This window comes from Rhinopithecus bieti, unplaced genomic scaffold, assembly GCF_001698545.2.
Source record: "Rhinopithecus bieti isolate Rb0 unplaced genomic scaffold, ASM169854v2 scaffold_23411, whole genome shotgun sequence".
Classification (NCBI taxonomy): Eukaryota; Metazoa; Chordata; class Mammalia; order Primates; family Cercopithecidae; genus Rhinopithecus; species Rhinopithecus bieti.
In genome coordinates, this window is record NW_016811046.1 from 266,143 (window position 1) to 272,945 (window position 6,803).

At 40.5% G+C, this 6,803-nt stretch overlaps 1 protein-coding gene across 1 annotated transcript in view; it reads right to left on the minus strand.

The window, feature by feature from the left end:
• The window catches only part of HAPLN1 (hyaluronan and proteoglycan link protein 1), an 86,529-nt gene extending 83,062 nt beyond the window's left edge, over positions 1-3,467 (minus strand). Inside the window, exon 1 of the mRNA XM_017893441.1 lies at positions 3,065-3,467. The gene's annotated coding sequence lies outside the window, so the exon portion shown is untranslated. The remainder of the gene's footprint in view (positions 1-3,064) is intronic.
• Positions 3,468-6,803: the final 3,336 nt, after the last annotated feature.

A 6,803-nucleotide genomic window follows, 5' to 3' on the forward strand; every position in this document is an offset into this window, starting at 1 on the left:
TCAAGTGGTGGTTTTCCAAGTAATAGTTTTTGTCTAGGATTTTTTTTCTATTAGATCAACTTAATGGAAGCCAGGTTCCTGCTTCAAAACTCCATGGGAACAAGAAGTATAGATGAAGTTGTTTTACATGCTAAGTATTAGTGTTTGAGAACAGTATTTTATAAAATAGACCTCATTACTCGAAAACAACTTGTATTACTATCTTTTTCAATTTAATGAAATAATCAAAGAACATGAAACACAATGTGCAGCTGTGTGGTAACCTTTTAAGTTAGTGGTTGTTTACCCACCTAAATTCAGTCACACTAAACCTTACAGAATGAACAGTGATTTAAGATGGTCAAACGCTTTCCATCATTCCTTGAACAATTCAATGATCCGTCTGTCTAAAACAAATCCTATATTAGAAGTGAGTTGCAGTTACGAAGCCATATCCTTGTGGAGGCAGAAAGTTAATGGTAAAGTATCCAATAAAGAGTAAAGTGATCTTAAATACAACCACTAGGGATTTCATAAACTGTTGAGTTGTACCTTAATTTTTAACTTATCTAAACATCACTTGCTTTATTTTCTACCCTGAGCACCTATCCCAATGTCTGGCATGTAGTTAATGTTCAACAAACATCAATCAGAGGAGTCAAGAGTATTTTAAGAAGCCGGTGAGAAAGCCTTATTTGACTTATCCACTAGGTGGCACACAGGGACCATGCTTCACACAGTTCACCACCACAGACCCTCCCATTCATAGTGTAAATAAAGAGATGCGTTATTAATTTATACCACCTCATCCTCTCTACTCCTAATAATTGTTTAACCAGCTGTTTCCTCTAATCCTCCTTAAACGCTATTGATTAAAATCCTAAGTATATTCAGGTTTCCATCCTTTCCTACTTCTCCCAACAGCATTTTGTTACCTTTAAATGACAGGCTGAGTACACTTAAATGACATAGCCTAAGTACTATGGTTACTAATCATGGCTGCAGGATGTCAGAAAATTAATCTGAAGCATTGTCAAAGTTATTTTCAAATTTGCCTTGTATTTTGTCAGAATTTTAACTGGTGAGATACCATTATCTTAAAAATGCACTTTGAAAATAAAATGTGCATGGGGCAAAAGAAGTGGAAAAGAAAACTAGTATTTTCTAAGGAAGGGAGTCATTTTCTGAATATAAGTCTTATTCATCTTTACAAAGATGAAGTGCATCGCTACCTTAAGATTCAAAAGACTTCTTCAACTGTTTGGAAAATACCAATATTCCACACCCAAGATGCTAAAAGGTAGGGTTGTTTAGTAGACCGTTTACTCATAAAGTATCTTTCTGCGTACTCTGAATGTATTTATCCTGGATGTGTTACTTGCTCCCAAAGGAAGGAAAAGGAAGTGAAACCACTAGGGATATAATGAATTGATTCTTCTCTGTGAAAGTCTCTTCAGTACTTCTAAATTACAGTGTCAGTCATTCCTCTGAGAGACAGGGCCTTGCTGAAAATAAATGGCTCATTTTATAAATAAGAACATAATGTTTCCCTACTTTCTTGTTTCTCATAGAAAACCCAGGCCCATCAGGCATTCCTGTTGAGAATACTGGCCTCTGGGTACATTCCTCCTGTAGACCAGTGGTCTGTAGAGGTTGTTGGTTATCTCTTGTTCATTTAATTAGCCTTAAGCAACATTACTTCTTATCTAGTTCTGTTTTTAAGCTGTTTCCAATTTAGTGGAAGAGGTCATCAACAAAAATATAAATTCATTTCTTAGCTGAAACAATTAAATTTTTTAAAATGAGCAGTATAAAAGTGACTAAAGACTAAAGCTAGTCTCTGAAGAGTCCTTTGGTATACATTATATTCTACTGAATGGAAGGAAAACTTTCATTTTTGTAAGTAAATGGAATTTGGTAACTGATGTAAGAATTATGAATCATATTACATTAAAAATTCTCCAACGATAACTACTATGATATACTTTTGATAGAACAATATTCCCATTCCATTAAAATACTGAAATGACTGAAATGTGTATAAAATCTCTGCAAATTTAGTACACAGAAATAATCACATAGAAACAGTTACCAGAAACTATATTTATAATGAATAAATATTACATTAATTTAGAAATTAATCCAGAGCCTTAATTTCTTAAGAACTATTAGCTTCCAAGAAGCCAGCCAGTATGTTTGATTTTATGACATCACACTGGAACATGTACAGGAACACTTTCCAGCCTAAAAATTCCCAAATGTACTGACCACTGTGTGTATTTTTCCAGTGATAAATGAAAATAAAGCAACTTATTCTCAAATTAATAAGCCATCTTATTTTGAACACAATAGTCACATTCAGTGGAAGAAAACTACTTAATCGAAGCCCAAACAAGTTTAGGTTTGTTTTGGTGGTGAACAGTCTCAACATATAAATAATTTCTTTAAGCAACTTTTAAAAGTAATCTTAACTATGACTATAAATTCTCTTCAGTGCATTCAAATTATGCATCAACATCATTGTATATATTCTATGATGTTGATTTCATAATTAGCTGGAGAAGCCTGGGCCAAAAACGGCAACATTTCTAAGATTATTAATCTAACAGGTATTACCTATGCCTTAAAGTAACTTTCTTTTTCACATAACCCTATATATTCTTTAACACAAAATTCATAAGCCTGGCTGGACATTCCCATTCCTCATCTTTCCCTTCAGCCTATACTATCCTTTTTTTCAACTCAGGTGCTATAAAAATGGTTGTTAAAATACAGATAGAAAAGTCACCACTTGGACACCATGACCCTACCAGATTTGCAGTAGCACTAGCAGAAGCCAGGATACTAGAGTTAATTCTTTCTCCAATTCTAAACTGAGCCTGTTGATTGTAGTGAAATATTTTATCCGATACTATGAAACTTTTTAAAAAGTTGACGTGTCGTATTAAATTCAAATGAAAACTAAATTCAAAAGAAAAGAATAAAATTTGTATAATGTATATATACATTACGTGTGTATTGCCCTTTGAAATCTTAAAGGCACAAAGGATAACCAAAAGAGGGGGAAAATTTTTGCAAGTTTTACCTTGTCCTGAAATCCAGGAGTTCGGATGCTCTCAAGTTCTGCTTAAGTTGGAAGCTGGAGATCAAGTGAAGCTAGCGCTCTTTCTCCTCACCTTAAGTTTGTCTCTGGGCGAGTGTGAGTGTGTGTGTGTGTGAGAGAGTGTGTGTGTGCAGAATGTCTCTTTGTGGCGCTGGATGGCAGAGGTCCTGATCCTGGGAAGAAGGAGGCACTTTCTCACCAAGAGCAGAAGAAAAGCAAAGCGTCACCAGGAAAGTTCTCCTCCCAGATCCCCTAATTACAGCCTAACGTGCACTTCATGCAAACTTCAGGGAGGAAGGGAGGGGCAGCTCTGTGCCCAGACCTTGTAAAGCAGCAGCCTCTTAGATGACTTTCCCCTCTGCTCAGATCCCGAGTATCTCGCTCTGGGGTTCAGGAAAGCCGGCCGCTACAACCACACAAGCCCCCACCACACCACACCTCCCAAACACTCACCCTCACCACTCCTAGGTCTGTCCAGAGGGGGTGGGACATGGGGTCTGTGGAATGATCTGCGGGGCAGCGATGTGAGCACACTCCTCAGGACAGTCAGTTTGCGCTTTGTTTTATTAGCCTCTGCTTAAAAGAAAAATCCAAGGGTCGGAGAGGTCTTCTCTTTCCCGCCTTCCCCTCCCCAAAGGAGATCAAAGATAACAGACAATGATGATAACGGCACATAAAACTTCCTAAACTGGAGATGGCCTTCCACCCAAATCAGCAGAAGCATATTTTCTGGTTTACTGGACTCAGTATTGATGTTGAGTTTAAATTTCTCTTAACAAACAACTGCTATTTTATCCTTGGATGACAGAGCTCAAAGAACCTGGATGTATTTATAGAATGAGGAATGCGAGGGAGAGACGGGATGGGTGGGGTTGGGTTGTGGATCCATACCCAGGATTAGAACCAGATGGGCACAGGGCGCCCGCGCGCGTGCGCGCGCACACACACACACACACACACACACACATACATACACTCCTGAAATAACCACTGGGGAAGATGCTGGGACACGCGGGAAAACGCCTCCTGAACAAATAGACATTTATTTATAACTCCTGGGAGAGTATATAGGTCCATTGATTCCCGCCTTGAGTAACCAAGGGTTTTGGAGAGGAAATGGCTTCATATTTCAATAACAGAGCCACCTTTGATGGAGTCTAGGAAGGGGAAAAAAAGAAACACACCGCAGGAAGCAAACGGCTGTTGGAGCAGCCGGGAGGAGGGAGTGGGGCTGGCCCTGGGACTGAGGACAAGCAAACAAGCCCAAGGGGCCCACGGCCAGGGTGGAGGCGAGACGCAGGCCATCCCTGAGTTGCAGCGAGCCGGGCCAGGTGGCGCGGGGCGCTGGGGACGTGCGGGGGATTCGAGTCAGTGCTCCCAGCTCCAACAGCCGGTTCGCGCGGCGCGGCGCGAGCGGAACTGCGGGCTTCTCAGGGCCGCAGCCGCCTCTCGGGCTGGGGCGCCGGTGGGGGAGAGGGTCCCGTGGGCCGTAGGGAATGGGGGAGTAGTGAGTAGATGAACTAGTGGGGCAGGAGGATGGGCGGGTCTGGGGCGTCCTGGAGGTGCAGGTGGGACTGGAGGGCCCGCGAGGCAGCCAAGATGCCGGGGAAGCCGCGGGGACAGGGGCTCTGTTCGGCAGTGCAGGTGGCCGGTGGGCAGATGAGCCAGCGCGCAGGGCGCGGCCGCAGCCAGGATGCTGCATCCGAATCGCGCGGGTGGCGGCGAGCGGCGCTATTGTCTTAAAGATAAAGCCTAGACCTCGGGGACTGCCTCCTCCTGGACTCTGGAGAGAGGCAGAAGAGATTGCAGGGGAAAAAAGGGTTCTTCCCGCGTCTTCTGAGAGATTTCACCAGTTCTTGCCTCCGGGCTCCCCTTGCCACTCTGTCTTTGGTAAATCGACACGTGCCTCTTGGAAAGGTTTCATTTCAAAGACAAACCGAACACACACACACCCTCCCTAAATGAAGACAGTTATATTCAAAATGAATTCTTCATCAGGCAGTTCAACACCTTTCTTGGAATTCCAAAACCGGGGTGAGGGCGCTTCTCGTATTTTTCTGTTTCCCCTCCCGCACAGGGAACAGGCTAAGGGTTTTGCAGTTTTATGTCCCTAATCTAGTGGCGATTGAGGCAACTGTTATGTAGGCCTCTACATTAACTGCCAAAAAAAAAAAAAAAAAAATAAGATACATCTCGGCTTTTCAACTATGCAAAGAGTTTTATGCTATTAATATTTCTTGTAAACGTTCAGGGTGATGTGTATTTTAAAGAACATAAACGAATTAGACTTAAAAACAAATATCCAATTTTTATATTAAAGCACCATAAAGGTGGTGAGGCTGGTGGTGTGTGGCTATGATATCATATAAAGACAGTTTAAATACCGATCTTGTTCCCTCAGCTTAACAACCTAATTTCTGGCGATTGCCTGGAGCGTAAATCGAATCAGCTGGTTCATGACTGGCACTTGTTCCCCTATTTTGCGGTCTGCTCTATACACTTATTTCGGCACAGCATTAAGAGAATTTAATGTATTCTGTTCTGAAATTGTTTATTAACCACGCAAGACAATCTCTGTTGCAACTTAGTCACACCATTGTGAGATACGTTAGCTGTTTTTTCAATTTCAGGTATAGCCCCAACCATTGAGATAGACTTCCAGAGATAATGACAGCTACTTACCTCTGAGTCATCCTGTCCCTACTGGTCCTCCCCTATTTCCAACCTTCCCTTCCCCATTGCCTCCTTACTAGTCCTTGTTAAAGATCCCCGGTCTTTTTAATCACAAGTATTTAACCTGTCAATAGTGTGTGTGTGAAGTGTTATTCAGGCTTTATTTAATTGACGTTATATACATTTTTCCATTGGTTTTGGGGTTCACATGGTTTTCTAGTTATTTAAAATTTACATTGGAATTAGCTTTAAGAGTCTTTAGAAAAGATTTTTATGTTCACTTAATTAATGTTCAGCCGAATTGTGCTTTATGGAGGCATACATTACTTTGATTAGCCCTTATAATTTTTCATCAGGGCACAGGCATCATAATAAGCCACGGTAAAAAATCACATCAAGTAAATACAGGAATAAATACAACTCTATTTTCATGACTAAATATTTTACAAAGACTTAAATTGTAAAAATAATTTTTGAAGACCAAAATATCTTCTCAAAGAAAACCATATCAAAAAAGTATTCTGTATTTGAAGATTTCCTGTATTTATTAACATTACTAATTCTTGTAGAAATCCATGTCTTTCATTTGATAAATCAAGTTTAGCCTAAAGTTGCCTCCTTACATATTTTAAGTTTGGCCTAAAGGTTTCTCTGTACATTGTGAACTATAACCTAAATGGAATTGTAAACAGACTGAAGCCTACTCCTGTGCCAACACTGAGTTTTGGCCAATCACGTGTGGTCAACTGTTCAAACCCTGTTCAAATAAGGCAAAGGCGGAGCTATAACCGGTCCGGGGATTTCTGTACCTCATTTTCCTTTTTCTGCCCATAAACCTTCTACCACATGGCTGTGCTGGAGTCTCTGAGCCTACTCTGCCTCTGGAGACTGCCGGAATCGTTCTTTGCTTAATCAAACTCTTTTAAATTTAATTTTACTAAAGTTTTTTTTTTTCTAATACATAGCATATTGAGGTTTATTTTGTTTTGTTTTGTTTTTTAATTTGGAGAAGGCAAAGAATCCATTTTTTTTTTAAGTTTCAAGAAAA